At 45.7% G+C, this 21,088-nt stretch overlaps 1 long non-coding RNA gene across 1 annotated transcript; it reads right to left on the bottom strand.

Annotated features, from left to right (window-relative positions):
* Window positions 1–14,938: 14,938 nt before the first annotated feature.
* LOC122373943 lies at window positions 14,939–15,717 on the bottom strand. Its single transcript, XR_006255127.1, has 2 exons — window positions 15,613–15,717; window positions 14,939–15,502 (listed from the first exon to the last, which is right to left on the bottom strand). It is a non-coding gene; the product is annotated as an uncharacterized LOC122373943 (long non-coding RNA).
* Window positions 15,718–21,088: the final 5,371 nt, after the last annotated feature.

Below are 21,088 nucleotides of genomic sequence, written 5' to 3'. Positions count from 1 at the left end.
AATATACAGGTCGGTGAATCGGTGATTGTGCGGTAGAAGGATATAGTGATCCTGGTTCCAATTCTGCTTTAGCCATCTAGCGATTCGGCTCCCGACAATGATGATGCCTTCGTTGTTAAGCTCTGGACCGAGTCTTCTAAATCTCACTTGCCAATTGTCAATGACAATCTTCTGGGCGTGTTTTATCCATATGGTTTGAGCCTCTGTGATCAGTTCAGTTGTCAAACATTGTCCTACGTTCTTCAAAGATCTATTCTCCTTGACGCTGAGTACCCGCGCTGTGACCCGAATGAGTTTGTCGTAACTGCTGAAGCGAGAAATATCAATATCTCCGCATACCTATGTCACATTCTGGGGTGCTGTTGCATGCACTTGCTAGGCTTACTATTACCCGATCAGGTAATTCCTGCTCAAACTGCTTCTGACTTATCGGCCAATATTCTCTTGCAGTTTGCATGAACTCAGGTCCAGTCTGCCAAACACTGTTTGTTCCCAGATCTTCTGGTTTGGTGTATCTCGTAGTCATGTCGGCAGGATTATTTTGACCATCAGTCCACCACCACTGACCGGGGTCTGACTTCTCCTGAATTTCAGCTATTCTCACGGCTACGAAAGTTCCAAACCCGTACGACTGCTTTTGGATTTGGGATCGTACTATCATCGAGTCTACTATGAAAATGACTTCACGAAACTTGAGTGACATCTCTTTTAGGAGAGTTTCGGCCAAACGACATCCCAGAACGGCTCCGCATAGTTCTAGGCGTGGTATACTTAGCTGACGATTTGGACACATACGATTTTTGGCAGCGATTAGTCGAGTTTCGTGTCGTCCCGATTCGAGCAACCACTGAAGGTATGCGCAAGCACCATAGGCATGTGAGCTGGCGTCAGAAAACACGACCAAAATCGGTTCACCGACAGCGTTTGTTGGCTTAATGCATCGTTCAAAACGAATCGTATCCAACTTGATCATTTGTGTCAAAAAGGCGATCCATTCATTCCTGTTTTCATCCGGTATGGGTTCGTCCCAGCGAATCAGTCGATTCGAATCCTGTCTTGTTGTCAAGTTTCTTATAAGAATTTTTCCTTGAATCGTGAAAGGTACAATGAGTCCCAAGGGATCGTAAATGGTTGCTATTTGTCGCAAAAGCATTCTCCTTGTCAATATTGTTGGTATGTTGTGCTTCGTTTCACCCAGACTTGAACTGTTTTCGACTTGACCTTTTGTGAAGTTGAATTTGACATCGAATATGAGACTGTCAGGTAATGGCTCCCATAGTAATCCAAGGACCTTTTCTTGTTCCTGACACGAAACCTCAATAGTGTTATTTTTCATTTCGAACTCTCCCGGGATCGTCCAGTGTTTGACTGTGAAACCACCCTGTGACAGAATGTCTTGCACCTGAGCAGCCAAGGTTAATGCTTCATTTGTGCTTGAAACAGACTGTACTAGATCATCGACATAGCTGTTCTTTGTTATCATATTCACTGCTTGAGGGTATTGGGCTCTAAACATCTCAGCGATCGTATGCAGTGCGGTCAGCGCAATAGTCCCGCTCGGTCGATCTCCAAACGGAACCGCCGTTAAAACATAATGGTTTGCGTTTTCATTTGTTTGAAGATCGCGCCAGAGATATCGGTGTACATGCTGGTCTCTCTTCGATAGTCTAATCGAATTGTACATTTTTGATATATCAGCTGTCATAGCAACGGGGTGTTCTCGAAATCGAAGAAGAATGCCAAGTAAGTTGTTAATAAAGTCTGGTCCCTTGGCCCAGTATTGATTCAATGCGTGACCCATGTAAGATGCGGATGAATTGGACACAATGCGAATAGGCGTAGATAATGATTTTGGTTTCATGACTTCGTGATGATGGATGTAATGAATTGGTCCGTCGTATACTTCTATTTCTTCTTCAGATAGTTTCTTGGCGACGCCTTGATTCTCCATATCCTTCATTTGTTGTTGATACGCCGTTTGGTGTTCGTATCCTAATTTAAAGAGACGGTTTTCTGTAGAGCGAAGTTTCGCCATCGCAGTTGTTACGTTGTTGGGACTATTACCAAAAGCTGACTATTGCCGATTGTTTTGATAACATTGGGCATAATTACGCAGGAATCTTCCCCGATCAGCATATCAATCTTTTCCTCGGGTCGGATAATTTCCATGATATCAATGTCTGGAAAATTCTTCTTGATATGTTCAATGTTGACTTGATGGATATTAGCAGTGATTTCATCGATACCGAATGCGGTTACTGACCAAATTTTCCCTTCCAAATCGGCAAGAGGAACATTATATTCTTGACTTGTTAATGAGGTGGTGTCATTTCCCACCTTCACGATTGATAAATTTATCGGTTGACCCCGCAAGCCGAGTCGGGCGGCCGCACGGTGGGTAATGAGAGAGATGTTTGAGCGGGAATCCCACATAACGTTTATTGCTTGATTTTGACACTGTACGACGTTGACGGCTACAACTGGTTGACCTTCTCTCGCTTGAACATTGTAACTTTCGGAGTTTTGTCCTTTGTTTTTGTCATTATTGCGATCGTCATGTAATAAATCGTGATGTCTTTTCCCGCATTTTTGGCCTGCTTGTACGATACTGCACTGCTTTGGCGCGTTACAATTGATGGCAATATGTCTGGTAGTTTGTAAGCAATTGAAGCACGCACCAGCTTCTCTCGCTCCTGTGACGCCGATTTCGGTTTTAAGCGCAATCACGTGACACACCGCAGTCACGTGACCTAGAGGTGCGCTTTCAATAGACTGAGTGCGCTCATATCGAACCGAGAGTTTTACGCAATTAAAGACAATAAACGTGCTCAGTTTAACCTGCTCTCTTCAATAAAGCGAGATAAATGTTTCATAATGCTTCGGTACCAACGATATTGCCAATCCATCAAACATTGTAGTCAGGAGACGATTTGGCATTCGACACTTTTTCAAATTAATTCGGCGTTAGAATTGCACATATTTTAACAAATTGCGCTTTACAACAACAGTCGACTGAGCCGTCCGAGCGCACCCATTCCATCTGCGCCGGCAGGCGACAGAAACCGCCAGTGGCGGAATCAGGGAGGAAGGGGGGGGGGTAAGAAAGTGGGGAAGAAGTAGCAAATGGCTTGTGGCGTCCGAAGCTCAATAAGAGCCTAGGTACTCAACCGGAGCCGGAGCCGTCCACAAATCTACGGCTCCATATCTTCTTTGAATTGGGCTGCCTAATCGTAGGCTATGACTTCATTGGTGGTTGATTTATTTCAACCGAATGTCATAGTCATGAGCTGCTGATCGCATGTCTCTGGTCCATCTGCATTCTGTAGTTACTATCATGAAATACTCGGGAAACTTTGCCCTATTTTAGCTACTGTGGCTGTTGACGGCGTTCAAGTGTGAAACCAATGGCGTTAATGACGTAGAAGAACTTCAGTGAAAATGTCTCCCAATTACTCCAGTGACCTTGACTCCAGGGTGGTGTTTCACAGCAGATCGCTGCAGTGCGCTGCGCGCGTCGGCGCGTTGGGTTTCCATGGCAATATCAACAAACTTCACTCTGACGCTAAGCTATGACGTCATCGCAAAACGCTAGCGCGCCGCTCCGCCAGCACGCTAGCAGCATTCGCACCCAAACCTCTGTTCTCTTTGTACTTGGTTCCTTAGGACCTCTGTTCCAAACGCGATTCATCATAAGCTAACAGATCGCTCGCAACGTCATTCGAGTGACGTCAGGGGTATGCCTTAGCTCCCAGCGCGCGCAGCGTCGGGCGGTGAGACAGGGGCCAGGGCCCAGGACAATATTCATTAATCGGTTTATCGTCCAAGGCCGTATATTAGGGGGTTAACCCGCGCGGGGCTGGGGGGGGGGGTAAATTTTACCCCCCTCGCGAATTTTTGCAATATCTCAAAAACGGCGGCGCGCAGCGCCGCCAAACTTTCAGTACCTTTTCTTACATCAATTTGACACGTTCCCTGAAAATTTGAGCGAAATCCGTCGGAAAATTTTTGAGAAATTGACGTTTTAGTGACGTCATGTTCGCCATTTTCGCCTCAAAAACGGCAAAAGTTCAAACGCCGCTAACATCTTCATTTTTAAAGGAATCAAGACGTAACAAAAAAGGATATACGTAATTCTACTTTGTCTATCAAATGGTTATCTCGGTTTTTTGAAAATTTTGGATTTTGGCCCAAGTTTTTTTCAAAAAACTGACTTTTTTGGGAAAATAGCTATAAAATCCAAAATTTTGAGTGTATCAAAAAAAAAAAAACGGAATATATGTCAGAGAAGTGGTCTATGTGCACCTACATACCAAGTTTTAGAAGAATCGGTTCAAAAATGTGGGAGTTATTCAAAATTGTATGACGTCACGACACACAAAAATTTTGAAAAATGATTTTTTTGGAAGTTCTAGACCTCGTACGGAAACAAAAATAGCCCCATTCGATTCGCCGTGAAAAACTGCATCAGATAGACACCTTTTTAGGCCTTAACAACCAACTTCAAAATTTGACCTCACTTGACCTGACCTTGACCTGACCTCGACCTGAAATTCATCCAGAGGTGGTCCATATCACTTATTGAGTGTGCCTATTGAATTCTATGAGTAAAATGACCCATAAAACATGTGTCGCACATGCCCTTTTCTATATTTTGTTTTTGGTGACCTGACCTGACCTGACCTGACCTTGACCTTGACCTCTGAATGATATTATATGCAACGAATATTGTCTTGGTAGCCTAAGAACACGTTTTGGGCGATCAGTCTCAGTCCATGACTCCATTCTTCGGCAACTACGGTGCAAGGCCGATACTGTAGGAGCTTGCAATCTGTACCCTTGACCTGACCTTGACCTTGACCTCAAACTTAAAATTAAGTACATGTTTTTAGTTGTTCGTGATGAGATCTTTCGATTGGCGTTTGAATTTTCCAAATCGGACCATTAGTTCGGGAGATAACAGGGGGGGGGGGTAAAATTTACCCCCCCCCCCCCCAGCCCCGCGCGTTCGGCTGGAGACCCCAGCCCCGCGCGGGCTCATCAGTAGGTCTGTTTACATTTGCTCAGCTGACGAAATGACGTCAATGGTCGTCCGCCCCGCAAGGATCAGACGGCCGCACACAGTAGGGGAGAGCGGGGCCAGTTGAACCACTTTTTATATATTGACATGCACAGCGAGATCTAGTTGACATATCGAAAAATGCACAATGCCATGAAAAAATATGCTCTTTTGGCTTTATTTTAAGATATGTAAAATTATGTTTCAAGCATATTTTGCTACCAAACGCATGCTTATAAAACAGCTCTACGCCCGTTTCAAATGACCCCGATGCGAGGGTCAATTGAACCAGCCCATGGGGTCAATTGCACCTATCCTTAACAATGGGATGTTTTCCTGTTTAAGGCCACTTTCTTAAGGTGATATTTTGTCCGGTTTACTTTTCCAAATGCTACATTCAATAGGTCGTTGGAAAGCTAAAAGTGCAAAGTTCCTCATAATAGGTGACATAAAGTACATAGACTATGGTAAAATGGGCGGATGAGGAAAATGAGAAATATATAAGGCTATAGTGTGCTTTCAAGCAAAATGCGGGGGAAAAAGGGGTAAAAAATTAAGCTCTATTAAACTACTATTTCAGTTTAAAAGTTCATTTCAAAGGTGGACTATTTCCTTTAACCCGCGCCCTGGTGGGGTCTATTTATAACGCGACCTGGTGGGGGGGGGGGGCTATTTTTTGCCCCCCCTCGTATCTCCGAAACTACTGGACGGATCCGCAAAATTCAAACGGCGTTCGAAAGGCCTGTCAAATTTGTCGACGGAAACCAAATTTCATTGACCTCGGGGTCACCGATGACGTCACAGGTCAGGTCAAAGATGAAATGTTTCACCGTTCACGGGTCTTCTAGGGAATGCAATATAACACCGAGGAAAACGCATTTTGTCGAGAATCAGCGGTAGGGCGTCAGTTGCCTAGTAGATATGTTGCTATTAGAGGTCACTGGCAATACCAGGTCAGGTCACAGGTCAGGTCACCAAGGGTCACAGGTCAGGTCACATGAGCCCAAGTTTACTAAGGTTGTGTGATACATGTTTTATGGCCAATTTTTCATTTCCAACTCAATGGTGTTGGTTATAAGACTATCAGGTACAGCTTAGGTCACTTTCTGGTGAAGTTCAGGTCAAGGTCAGGTCAAGGTCAGGCCAAAAAAGGTCATATTTTAAAGTTGATAGTTTTGCATAAAATGGGTATTGATTCGATGCAGCTCGTCACGGGGAGTCTAATGGTGGTCTTTGTTTTGCGCTACGGGGTCTAGAAATGCTAAAAATTGAGTTTGAAAATTTGACGTCATCAATTTTGAACAGTTTTTTCGCTATAACTTCGCCAAAAAAAAGAGGTATCAATCTCAAATTTGGTATGTGGATGGAAGGTGGTAAGGACTGTCACATATAATCCGGTTTTTGCGAAATTCAAAAAACTTTTAGGATTTTTCGATTATTATATCCAAAAAATCTATTTTTTGATTTTTGGGGGTCAAAATCCAAAAAAATTCAAAAATCCGAGATAACAGTTTTGTAGCCCTGTCCAATCTACAGCTTTTATGTCTTTATCATTTTTCTGTATTTGCAAAGCTATGGGCCTGACAGCTCTTCCCGCGAAACCCTTTTTTGGGTCGAAAACGGCAGAACATGACGTCACTCTGACGTCATTTCCGGCCAACCTATCATAGCCTTTGGAAAAATTTTTGGTCACAATGTGTAAAATTGATGTCCGGGAGGGTACTGAAAGTTTGGTGACGATCGGCGCAGCGGTTCTGGAGATATATCGAAAAGTCTGGAGGGGGGGGGCAAAAAATAGCCCCCCCCCACCAGGTCGTGGGTTAATGTTTACAGCCCCTGAACAATAACCATTGCAAAGGTCACCGGGGTCCATTGAAACGGCCTGTGGCCCTGTTTCAACTGACCCTCAGAGAAGCGTTTCAATTGACCCCATCCGCTCCCGCCATCTCGCACGCGCCGTAAAGCACATGTCAAACGAGCTGGAGGGACGGCATCATGCTGAATGAAGGGCCAAATAAGGTGTTATTCCGGAGCCAGGAGTTCTTCTTTCAGCAAACAAAGGTATATGAGATATCACAAAATATTCATAAAAACGATTTCTCCCAAACGCCCCTCAAAAACACAAAAACAAGTGTCAAATCAAAATTACCGTCCGTTTGCCGCCCAAACGCCGTTGACAAAGGAAGTGGTCGAGCGCGGATGCGCAGTGGTGTCGGCAACGCCATATGTTGCATACTGTTGAAAATAAAGCCATGTTTCATCTGACCCCGTGTTTCAACTGGCCCCGCTCTCCCCTAGGTAGGTACATAACGCGGGCACAGGCAACAATCTCATCGACCTTATCTTGATAGAAAACACAACAGTAAAACGCTCTAAGCAGGGGCGCAGCCAAGGGGGGGCACACTGGGCTTTAGCCCCCCCCCCCAAATCTAGTAGGCGCCCTCATCCAGGGCGCCGAAGGCGCCCTGGATGGCGCCTTGGATGGATGGATGGATGGATGGATGGCGATGGATCGTTTCGGGGTGCCGAAGGCGCCTTTCTAATGTCCAGCACTCTAGGCGCCCTCGACGGTTAGCCATTGCGGTACACCATGCAGCACTGGCGCCCAGGTTTACAATTTTATATCTCTTTGTGGGTGAAGATGCACCCACAATCCTGAACTGCCAGACATCCACCCCCAATCTCCTGACCATCTAGTTAGCACCCTGGCATCATCTTCAGCGCCCTTCTGTCTGTTCGGCGCCCTTCTGATCTGTCGGCGCCCTTCTCGCCATTCAGCGCGCTTATGGCCTGCCGGCGCCCTTTTCACATTCGGCGCCCTCTGGGCTGACCAGTCGGCGCCTTCATGGTCCTTACCACACAGCATCCTCCTGATCTTTCTGCGCCCTCCACACTTGCCGGCGCCTTCCTGACCTGTCAGCGCCCTCCTTATCGTATTATAGCGCCCTCCTCACCGTACATCGCCCTTATGGGCCCATCGATAGCGCTTCGGCGATACCTATCGCCTAGAGGCTGCAATGGGGCCCTTAGAGTACGGTGTCAGACCCCCCCCAGAGGCCGGTGTTTGACCCAAGGGTCAGCGAAGGGCCTCAAAGGGCAAAGGCCCAAGGTAGGGCCCCAGAGGCTGATGTGGGCCTTCAGAGGCAAGTGCGTGACGCCCAAAGGTAAGGCTTGAGCCCCCCCAGAGAACATAATAGGGCCATCAGTGGCCGGTGTAGAGACCTCATAGGCCAGTTTGGGCCCCTCAGAGGCTAGTGTGGGGCTTCAGGTGTCGGTATGAGGCACTTAAAGACCGTTATGGGTCCTCAGAAGCCGGCATCGATCCTTCAGAAGCCAGTACGGGGCCCTCAGAGGCACATAAGGGTCAGTTTGGGTCCCAAAGACAGAAATGGGAGTTGGGACCATCAGAGGCCGGTGTGGGACCTTTAGAGGCTGGTTTGGGTCCTTAGGGGCCAAATTAGGGCCCTCAGAGACCAGTACAGGACCTGCAAAGGGCAGTTTGAGACCATCAGAAACCGAATTGGGCACTCAGAGGCTAATGTGGGTCCTTACAGGCCAGCATGGGGCCCTCAGAGGTTAGCGTGGGGCCCTAAAAGACCAACATGGGCCGGCGTTGGGCCCCAGAGGCCATTAGAGGGCCCTCAAAGGCCAAGATGGGCCCTCAGAGGCCGATGCAGGCCCTTAGAGGCCGGCATCAGGTCTTCAGAAGCCCGTGCAGGGCCTTCAGAGGCTAAGGTGGGTCCTTACAGGCCAGCACGGGCCCTCAGAGGTCAGTGTGGGGCCCTAAAAGACCGGCACGGGCCGGCGTTGGACCCCAGAGGCCAACAGAAGGCCCTCAAAGGCCAAGATGGGCCCTCAGAAGCCGATGCTGACCCTTAGAGGTCGGCATCGGGTCTTCAGAATCCAGTGCGGGGGGCCCTCAGAGGCTAATGTGGGCCCATACAGACCGTCATGGGCCCTCAAAGGTCAGAATGGGACCCTAAAAGACTGGCATTGGCCGGCGTCGGAACCCAGAGGCCAGCAGAGGGCCCTCAAAGGCCAAGATGGGCCCTCAGAGGCCGATGCGGACCCTTAGAGGCCGGCATGGGGTCTTCAGAATCCAGCGCGGGGCCCATAGAGGCTAATGTGTGTCCTTTCAGGCCAGCATGGGCCCTCAGAGGTCAGTGTGGGGCCCTAAAAGACCGGCATGGGCCGGCGTTGGACCCCAGAGGCCAGCGCAGGGCCCTCAAAGGCCAAGATGGGCCCTCAGACGGCGATGCGGGCCCTAAGCGGCCGGCATTGGGTCTTCAGAATCCAGTGCAGGTGCCCTCAGAGGCTAATATGGGTCCTTACAGGCCAGCATGGGCCCTTAGAGGTCAGTGTGGGGCCCTTAAAGGCCGGCATGGGCCGGCGTTGGACCCCAGAGACCAGTGGAGGGCCCTCAAAGGCCAAAATGGGCCCCCAGAGGCCGATGCGGGCTCTTAGAGGCCGACATCGGGTCTTCAGAATCCAGTGCGGGGCCCTCAGAGGCACTTAACCCTAGAACGCCTAGGGGGGGGGTGTATCACCCCCCCCCCTGAGGTTTTTTCGAAGTGCACGCTAAACGGCTTGTCGTAGCGGGCTGAAATTTTCAATACCCTCTGGGGCAACCTTTGCGCATCTTTTGCCGAAAAAAATTGATCGGGTCATATGAGGTCACGGAGTTATGACGTCCTAAGAGGTACAGCCTCCGGCCGACAGTTACCAAACGTGTGCGCCGAATCCCTAGGTTTTCTGCCGGTGATACCCACATTGTTTGATGGATCATGATGAAACTTCCCATGCATGTTGGGGCAAGCATTGGCTATCGTGTGGTGCAAGAAAATTGACCGGGTCAGGTCAGGTCACGGAGCTATGACGTCACAAGAGGAACAGCGTCCGGTACTATTTTTGAAAAGCGCCCGAACCACTATTTTGCTAATTCTTGTCACCTCAATGGGAATATGCAGCAATATTAGCTTCTATAGGGAGCAAATGGACCTCCCAAATCCAAAAATACAATCAGATTTCAAAAATTTAAATTTTGATTTTTCGAATTTCTGCCGCCGACTGTGACCTTGCCGACTTCCGGCGCTCCCAACGCGCCATTTTTAGAGCTAGGGAAACGAAATACATACCAAACGATAGAGATTTGATCAAGGAACACGATAGTGAAGATTTCAAGTCGATATCTCCCACCGTTTTGCCGCAATCGCCGCGGAAAGTTGAAAAAGTTTGATTTTTTTCGGAAAATTTGACCTTTGACCGGTCATAAGTAGGTCAAATGTTGACCTAGGACCAAAAAATATACCACCAATCGCGAGATCTCGTTGAGAGCAATCCGTTGAATTTTTCCGCAAGCTCTACGACCTTCCGTTTCGAAACGCCAGGGGGGGGGTCGTAACAACCCCCCCTGGTCGTTCGTGTTATGAGAAATGGCCTGGTCGTGCGAGGGTTAAAGGCTAGTCTTGGGACTAGAGAGACAGAAATGATGCCACCAGAGGCCGGCGTGAGGCTATCAGACGCCGGTTGGGCTCCTGAGTCCAGTTTAGGGGCCCTTAACCCGCGCCCCGCTGGGGGGGGGGGCAGAATCTGCCCCCCTCCCGTTTTTCGCCAATAACTTCTAAACGCGTTACGCCAGCGACGTCAAACTTTCAGTACCTTATCATACATCGATTTGACACGTTCCCTGACAATTTGAGCGAAATCCGTCGGAAAATTTTTGAGAAATTGACGTTTTAGTGACGTCATGTTCGCCATTTTCGCCTCAAAAACGGCAAAATTTCAAACGCCGCTTACATCTTCATTTTTTAAGGAATCAAGACGTAACAAAAAAGGTTATACGTGATTCTACTTTGTCTATCAAATGGCTATCTCGGTTTTTTGAAAATTTGAGTGTATCGAAAAAAACGGAATATATGTCGGAGAAGTGGTCTATGTGCACCTACATACCAATTTTTAGAAGAATCGGTTCAAAAATGTGGGAGTTATTCAAAATTTTATGTCGTCACGACAAACAAAAATTTTGAAAAATGATTTTTTTGGAAGTTCTAGACCTCGTACGGAAACCAATATAGCACCATTCGATTCGTCGTGAAAAACTGCATCAGATGGACACCTTTTTAGGCCTTAACAACCAACTTCAAAATTTAACCTTACTTGACCTGACCTTGACCTGACCTCGACCTGAATTTCATCCACAGGTGGTCCATATCACTTATTGAGTGTGCCTATTGAATTCTATGAGTAAAATGACCCATAAAACATGTGTCGCATATGCCCTTTTCTATATTTTGTTTTTGGTGACCTGACCTGACCTGATCTGACCTTGAACTTGACCTTTGAATGACATTGTATGCAACGAATATTGTCTTGGTAGTCTAAGAACACGTTTTGGGCAATCAGTCTCAGTCCATTCTTCGGCAACTACGGTGCAAGGCCGATACTGTAGAAACTTGCATTTTGTACCCTTGACCTGACCTTGACCTGACCTCTGACCTACTTAAGCAAAAAAATTTGGGCTCTTAAGATCCGCCTTGTTAAGAGCTTTCGATTGCCGTTTTTCCCGTCTTTCTACGACCATCGGTTCGGAAGTTAGACGGGGGGGGGGGCAGAATCTGCCCCCCCCCAGCAGGGCGCGTATGGCTGAATAGCCGAGCGGGGCGCGGGTTAAAGGCCAGTGGAGGGCCCTCAGAGGTCAATGTGGGTCCTCAGCGGTCAATGTGGACGCTTGACCGCCACTGAAGGGCTCTCAGAGGTCAGTGTAGGACCCTCAAAGACTGGTATAGGAGCTGTTAATAGCTGGCGTGGGTTTCTCGAGCCTCGTGACAATCGAATACGGGCCAGGGCCCCATACGGCCATGGGGGCCCATCGGTTGTTTGGGGGGGGGGGCAAATGATATGATGCCCCCTGATTTGCCTTTGGGGGGCATGGCCCTGATGCCCCCCCCCCCTGCGACCGCCACTGGAGCCGTCCGCCTTGCATACACCTATGCATTCATATCTCGGCCAACACCGACCAGCTGAGCGCCACACGGACACATTTGGCAGCACATAGACCAGTGCGAAGGAAATCCCCTCCGCTAATACTTTACACATAACAGGCCTAATGAAGAGGGGTCCCGCGCAAGCAACAGGTAAGTATGTGCATAGAGTAAATACAACAAAACTGATCTTTAACATCTAAACATGCTAAAGTATAGCATAAAAGGCATTAAATCCACAAAACCAGTGACTGAAGCCGCCTCTGTCAAGTAAATTGTGCCGTCAAGTGTAAGTGCAATGCGCCCAAATCAAACATGAAAGTGTCTGGAAAGGGCGCATATGCGCTCGGATCATACTGCAGAGTGTCGTTAAATGGCGCAGTGCGCTTTTATCTGACTCGGTAGTGTCGTTTTTAGGCTAAGTGTTTGATAATTGCGCCTGAAGTCGACTCGGGAAAATTATTCAAACAGGTATTTCGAGAAAAATACAATTGTTAAACGCAAAAAAAAAACTGTCGGAATGCGTTTTGCAAACACACCTATCAATTAAAAGTGTTTGGGTCACCTTCAGGTCATTATTTAAAAAAAACTTGTGCACCGAATTCCAGCTCAACATCTAGGTAAGGTATACGACACCCACTCCGTCGTCAGGGCAAAATCCTTCATATGAAAATTCAAGTACATATGGTTGTGAGTATGATGTACCAAATGTATGCATTATGCATCAGAAATGACGAGCGAGAAAATCTCTTTCAAATGAGCATCATTTTTTAAAGATTGGTTGCGAAATAAACGAATGAGAACAGAAAAACGGAAAGTGCTCGACCACTCAGGCTCCAACAGGACTGTTGAATACAGGCGCAATTTGCCCACGATTTGTCGCGAATGAGCGCAGTTTCACCGCATCGTTCTGCATCGCGTTTTTCTCATTTGTGGCGGAATCAAACAGTGTCCTGATACTATCACATATTCCGGGGGGCTAAATTTACCTCTTTTCATTGCAGCGAGCTTCCTAGAATGCATAACTTTGAAGATTTTGCGACATGAAAGAAATGTCGTATTTCAGCGCAGTTTGAGTGTGCAATTTGCGGCAACTGTCGCTTTTAAGCGCTGTCGTTTTATTTTGCGCAAAGTCGAATTCGAGCGCAAAAAAGTCGAATGAGAGTTGAATCGTATTCCCGGCAGTGAATCTGTCTGGTAGGGCCATTTGAAGAAATTGTTTACATTGGTCTATGGAATGCCCCGTTGTCCTGTGAATCCAAGACCATTTTTTGTCCACGATCGATGTGCCATACTTATTATTTTCATGAGCTGATGTATATGTAGCGTACTGATTTCCGTTTGCATACGAAGTAGAAGGCTGATCCTGATGATTTAGCGTAGCTTGATGTACTGTTCTTGTTTTGTTCGTTCGCAATTCGTGTTCGGTATATTCGATTACTCGTTTTTCTCGTAGTAAATAATTTAGGAGTCTTTCAAACATTCCTTTGTAATTTGTGTTGCTTGCATCCAATGAAATGATCCACTCGCGCTTTTGAACGGAAGGGAGTAATTTTTCAATCATATTAGGTCGTTCAATAAGTAACGAACAATCGGTCATAACTTCTTTATTTCCTTATTTAGCACTTTCAAACTTTCACAGATTATAGATCAAATATTTCTGAATGTAGCCTTTGCCTCAAACCAGTCGCCACCCGCCTGCACACACTTCTCCCAGCGTTCCGGCCAACGCCGGAATTCCGCCCGGAAAAACGCGTTTTCCGTCTTTTTCACCCAGTTCTTGACAGCGCACCTGACTTCAGCGTCGGTCTCGAAGTGTTCACCACGGAGGCCATCCTTCAGGGGACCAGAGGTGAAAATCTGAAGGAGCCAGGTTCGGACTGTAGGGCGGCTGGGGCATGATATTCAGCCCTGTCTCGCGATCTCCTCGCGTGTGGCGTGAGACATGTGCGGACGAGCGTTGCATGGTGTCATCCTGGTGGGCTTTCTTGAACCTGGGCGGACTATTGACAGCGGGCCGCTACATCACAGTCCTGCAGGAGACTGAGAAAAGCAATCCTGAAGAAGAGGCGCGGCTCGGATGTCAACAACATCACCATACACCATGACAACGCCCGACCGCACTTGTCTCACGCCACGCGCGAGGAGATCGCGTGACAGGGCTGAATATCATGCCCCAGCCGCCCTACAGTCCGGACCTGGCTCCTTCAGATTTTCACCTCTTTGGTCCCCTGAAGGATGGCCTCCATGGTGAACACTTCGAGACCGACGCTGAAGTCATGTGCGCTGTCATGAACTGGGTGAAAAAGACGGAAAACGCGTTTTTCCGGGCGGAATTCCGGCGTTAGCCGGAACGCTGGGAGAAGTGTGTGCAGGCGGGCAGCGGCTGGTTTGAGGCATAGGCTGCATTCAGAAATGTCTGATCTATAATCTGTGAAAGTTTGAAAGTGTTAAATAAAGAAATAAAGAAGTTATGACCGATTGTTCGTTACTTATTGAACGACCTAATACTAACCGTTGCGACGGTATCCATTTCCTCTGTTTGTCCCATGCGTTTTAAATCCAACCAACATCTTTCGACGATATCAACCATTGCCACAAAGTTTTTACTGTCGCCGTCCTGAATGGGTTTGATGGATTTGATTTCATTAACGATAGTATCAACAAATTTTCTCGGGTCTCCATAAACACTGTCTAGTCTTTGAAACATCTTATCGTAGTCATCTTCCACTCCTTTGACAACGTCAAGTGCTGACCCGTGAAGACAAGATCTCAGAGCGTACGAATCTTTGCCATATGATTTGACCATTAATCTACCAAAATCTTGCTTGAAATTGGAATATTCCCTAATGTTTCCTGTGAAGCGAGGGGCTTCTAAGGCTTTGACATGAATTTGTGACGATTTAGAGCAATTTTCTGACACATGCGAGGCATACATACCCCTGATTTTGTCCAGCGATGATTCCACATCATTCATATAACTGTCACAGTCTTGAAGCAAGTCATCCATTGTATGATGCGGAGCAGTCTCGTTAATGAGCTCAATGAGAGAATCTTTCGCAGCATCCAATACCTTGAAGGCTTCATAAACGTCGTTAAATTTGTCCTGTATCACCAAAAATTGTTCTCCACGGTTACTAAGTTCCACAAAAGCATTGCATTTTCTTGTAAACTTACATTTGGCGTTAGTACGCGTTCGTTTTGCTCTTTCCAAAGGATCTTGATTTCGTTCTTGACATCCTTTCATTTTGTGCCTTCTTGTATTATTCTTAGCACTTAATATTTGGAAATTACTAACGTTACTTTACGTTAATTTATTGCTTGTAGATGAAATGTTTTGTCTGTTTCGCAAAATCACCAATGGAAAGACAAATCATAATAGCACTGAGACGTATAACTTTATTCATTCATATTTCTTCGTTTCGTATTGTAAAAGTTTCAAAGTTTCAAAGTAAAAGGTTTCATCCTGAAACAAACAAGCCGTCAGTAAGATAGGAAATCAACACCGCTTTTAATCAAGAAAGGATATAGAAAAATGTAAATGATCAAATATAACAACAAAATGATATAACTTACTACAGTGCCGAATATAACAAAATCCTATTCAAATATGAAATCAAGAAAACGATGCAAGAGAATTTGAATTTTTGGCTCAACGTCTCGTGACGGAGCGAAGACGAGCTGTCGTACGAATATTTGCTATACAGGGGGGGGGGGGGGGCATATGTTACCACTCTGTCGCGTTTTTTGCGTGTGAATAAAAAATCGCGGCGCCGCTTGGCATACCTTTTTGTACATCAATTTTGGACAATGTGTGAAATTTTTGACCCCAGGTCATGTTAGGTCAGGTCACCAGGTCAAGTTAACTGACCAAGCCTAAAAAAGTTTGCAATCATGTCCAGCCTGCAGTGTTTGTCAGAAAGGTTTTAAACTTGGTGGATTGCATGATGTTATGGGCGCCTACAATTTTTATATCTCGGATTTTTTTATATCCGTGACCTAAGGTCAGGTCAGTGGCGTGACCTTTCCATTACAAGTCAATGGAGAAAAATGAAAATGCCTCTAGATCCGTGTGTACTCATAGGAACAGTCCAAATATTTCAGAATCACAATGATTTGGACCGCCCGTGATGACCAAGGTGTCATTTTTGCTGATAGCCTCTAGAAAGGTCATCCGAGGTCATTTGAGGCTACAAACAGATTTTTGCCAATAACTCGCGAATGGAAAGAGATAGGACGCTGGGGATGGTCTCATTGTGGTTGTCTTGTTGAGACGCATCGACTGATATGCAACATGACCTTTTCCGGTCAGGTCATGACCTTGACCTGAGGTCAAATTTTGAAGTTGACCTTTCAAGGTCAAATTATAGTTCATTCGACGCGTCTCGGTGAGAGGAACACGATTCTGGCAATAGAAATGTCGTGGCTTTTTTTTAGTCAAAAGTTATTGTCGAAAAACACTTTTCTTAAAAACAGCTATTTTTGGAGTTTTTGCCCTCTGGAGGCTAAACCGTGACCTGAGGTCAATTTTGATTATGACTTTATCGCAAGAAGAGTTCAAAAGCTATCGATTGCTTTTCCATGCGTTTTTCTAGCTATCATAGTTCCTGAGATAAATTCATGTTTTCTGAAAGATATAATGACATTTGACAAATTTTAACCTTTGATGACCTTCAGTGACCCCAATATTGCTCTAAGATGAAAAATGACCGAAATACTTTCAAACGTACGCATTAAGAGCTATCGACTGCTTTTTACCGCGTCTTTCTAGCCCTCTATAGTTTTTGAGTTAGAGGTGGGTGGTAACATATGCCCCCCCCCCCCCACTAGGGCGAAGTTGGCTGAGACCGCCACTGGGGCGCAGGTTAAACAATCATTTCGCTAGTCAAGTGACGGTCGACTTAACCGGCACACACAGACATCCACTAAATCATGACTCAGACAAAACGCCGGTGCCCACTCTGGGTGAACTGATGACATCCGAGAGAGAGGTTCGCCAAATACTAAACTCACTCGATCCTAACAAAGCAACGGGACGCGGTGAAATTCTAGTAAAGTTATCAAGTTAACCGCTCTCATCATCGCAGAACCATTGTCCAAACTTTTCAACATGTCACTAAGTCAGGGAATTAACCCATCGAAATTTAAAGAAGCAAACATAAAACCAATTTTCAAAAACAAAGGATCACCTTCTGACTACACTTCTTACCGTCCCATCAGTATACTTTCATCGTTATCTAAAGTATTCGAAAAATTGTCTTCAAGGGTATATATTCCCATTTACTAAATCATTCTCTTTTGACCGACAAGCAGAGTGGGTACAGGCGTAGCCACAGTACAGAACAACAACTTTTATACCTGACTCACAACTTGTACAAATCACTGGACATGGGAAGAGACTTAATTGCTATCTACCTCGATATTTCTAAATACTTTGACAAGATCTGGCATGACGGACTGTTGTACGAGAGTAAGCACGACTTCGGAATTACTGACTCACTTTTCGACTGGTTAAAATCATATCTTTGTGACAGGACACACCAAGTACGGATCAACAGCACATTCTCGGCCACTAAAACAATAAATGCGGGCTGCCGGCGGGGATCCGTACTCGGGCCTTTGCTGGCACTTATGTATCTCGACGGACTTTCAAGACGAATAAAGAATGACTTTCTCTTTTTCGCTGACGACACATCTATCTACGCCTCGCACACGACAGCAGACATTGACGCCGTACAGTCTGTCTTAAAAGTACCGCGCAAAGTGCCGGTGGATCCATCAAGCCTGACTGAGGTAGGGCCTGCTATAATTTGAAAGTCACCGAACCAATTGACCCAGGGAATGGACGAGGATGTGAATTGCTTCGGTGACTCAAATTTAGTAGGCCCTTCCTCGGTCAGGCATGATGGATCCACCGTCACTTTGCGCGGTACTTTTAAGACGGACTGTACAGCTATCACTACAACAAGACCTCAACGAAATCCACAAATATGGTCGAGAATGGGCAATTACATTCAACGCTACGAAGACCATCCAACAAGCATTTTCACACAGACATCAGTATTCAGTACACACCACCAAAGCTCACTTTCGAGGGCGCAAACGTAGGGGAAGTTGGGGGAACGCCGAAGACTTTTTTCTGACGCCCGTAGCACGCAAGGTAGACAACATAAGCTATTCTTGTTGGCGTCATTCGAGAGGCCAGTCTTTTGCCTTTCAAACATACCAGGCGCATTTGATGAATTCGCATACCGTTAAGCGCACAAACTAAAAATATCAAAGAAGTGACTTTTTCGGCGTTGCCCCGGACTGCGGGGAAAGCCGAAAATGGGAGAAATGATCTACGGGGAATGCCGACATTGATGTTTTGCCATTTTATCTCAAACTTTATCCAGAATTGATCAAAGCTGACACGCGTTTTAAGAGCTTGAGGACGCGGTGCACACTGGAAGTTATAATGGGGTTGGGAACTCGATTTTTTAAGAATGCATGAAAATGATCAAACTATTTTCACAGAATTTATGGTGCATACCATTGCCTCATAAAATCAATAAGCTGAGAGAAATGGGGGAAGAAAGATAGGAAACTTGTTTTGAAAAGTTCTTGAAAAAAGATGCTCTTGATGCTGTTACGTCACATGTCACCTTCTGCGGTTGACAAATAATGGCGCATCTGGCGCACCACAGATTACATGTTATATCAATGGGTGAAAGATGTTGTTTGCTTCACTCTGCCATTCACGCTGTTTTTAACTTTAAATTATGCTAAAACATTTACGGATGAAATGTTCAGTGTCAAAAATTGATGTGTCTGCCGTGTACTATATTCCCACTTAACATGAGCGCGTGATAAACATTTTATGTACCTCGAATTTTCAAATGATAAAGATGATGAATCGGAGGATGCTGAAAAGCAAAAGCTCATTCCAATATTTGGACTACTTTACGATTAAAATGTTTACATTCCTGTCATCTTATTGATCATTTATTTGTTCTTTTTTATGAAAATAACTTAAGGCGTTGAGAACCGAGGTAATTTCTATCTACCGTGCCTTAACTTACCAGCAACAGCAATCTATCTACGCCCTACGGTGGCAAGGGAGACTGTGAAAGAAGCGTAAGATGGATTCTAAACAATTCTTTTGTGATATACTGAAGGGCAAAGTGCAGAGAAGAGCGTACAAGTCCTGTTTTGTGCCAGGCTGTTGCAGTAGCACTTATGAAACTCCGAAAACGATCTTCGTTCATGTCCCGAACAACATTACCCTGAGGAGATGATCGTCTGCAATAGCAGGAAGAGCTGATGCAAGTACTTTGAAATCCACTATCAAGTCGGTGCTATTGTTGTAATGATCACTGTGAGGTGAGATATTTTGTGCAAGGGCTGAGTGTAATGCCCAGGAAATGACCTCCATTCGCCCCCTGACCTGACCGGTCAGGGTTATAAAATTTGAGTGGATGGCGGTCCGTTTGGGGTTCAGATGTCAATTATATTTTGTTACTGTCAAACAATACATGTTATGCTGGCAGCGAATGTGTGTAACGTCGTTTTTCGAAGCAGAAGTTAGAACTGTAACGGCAGAGTGCTTGCTGGTCTCATCGTAAGTATTGTAAGTGTTGTAAGCAAAAGCATTGTCAATATTGTAAGTATTGTGAGCATTGATGTATGGTAGATATCACCTCACATGATCTCGGCTCAGATAACCCTCTCCGGTGTCCCTGTCAGTAAATGGCACCTGGATCATTACAGATAAGATAATTTGTCATAATTCTTAAAGAATTGGGTGGTTTTGACTCGTTTACTCGAGGTGCAGGTCGCATTTCAATACTTTTCCATAGGCTTGCAATGTAAAGGTCACGACTCTGACCTAACCTCAGGTCACAGATCAAAAATTCTGAGATATACAAACGACACATACTGCAGGTACTGTTTTGAAGACATGATGAGAGGAAATAACTTCGTGAAAAACTCAAGCTCTGACGTGTTTGCAAACTTTTCTGAGGTGGGGTCAACAAACCCGCTCTGGTTACCTGACCTGACCTGACCTGACCCAGCTTTTTTTTTGCTGAGATGTGCGCAATGAGCATTTAGGAAAAGTCACCAAATATGAGCTGAATGTCTCGCGGCGTTTGGCAATTGTACAAGAAAATCCTGAAAGGTCTCCCCGTCCGAAATAGGGTTAATGTGTATATGAAGAGTTGCAGATGCCAAACATACCCAGATCTAAGACTGCAGTTCCCAGCGCCGCTGCTGAACGTTTTTAAAACAAACATACATAGGACATACAAACATGTACATAGGATACATAGGATACATAGGATGACAGGCGAATAACCGCTCACGCAAGGAGCGGAGCTCCGCCCCGTCCAAAGTGGCCAACAAAGCAGAGACAGAGGCAGCATCACATCTTCCATCAAAGAACTGGTTTCTGGCTTGGAAGATGAGCTCCATCTTTGCATCCGAGTCGGTGCTGTCAGGAATCAGCTGGTCTAATGGAGTGAGAGTAGTGAGACGACTAGCTATTGTATCAGAGCTGCCTGGTCTTCGTAGCATTTGCACCGATTCTTCTCGATCGGACTCTGAATTCTGTTCCTCCTGCGTATTACTTGAGGCATTGCTATGTAGCTAAGTCTTTGGCAGAGTTTCATTATCCATGCTTTGCAAACAGTGCCATAACAACACAGTTAATTAATCACCAAGCTTCTTTGCAAGTTCCAATACAGTTGAATCGCACGCGATTTGAGTGCAAAAATCAAGAAAAGTGCCAACTTGTTCTGGGAAAATATTTTGAATATTGACCTTAAAAAATGAGTCATTTCCAGATAAAATAACAGCTAAATAAGTTTTCGCTTGCCAATAAAACTCACAGATATTGAAGCTCCATTATTAAAGGAACATTTTAGTATATGCCATTCTTGATAAAACTTCTAAGCCACGCAATACCAGCGCAAAATAAAGAGACACTGAAAACACGACCAATCACTCCGATTTACCATAGGAAAATACATAGAAAATGTATGTCTCAACTGCGCCAAATATACAGACAGTTATA

Source organism: Amphibalanus amphitrite, unplaced genomic scaffold (assembly GCF_019059575.1).
Source record: "Amphibalanus amphitrite isolate SeventyFive unplaced genomic scaffold, NRLGWU_Aamphi_draft 001576F_arrow, whole genome shotgun sequence".
Taxonomy (NCBI): domain Eukaryota; kingdom Metazoa; phylum Arthropoda; class Thecostraca; order Balanomorpha; family Balanidae; genus Amphibalanus; species Amphibalanus amphitrite.
This window is presented reverse-complemented; position numbering and strand designations above follow the sequence as displayed.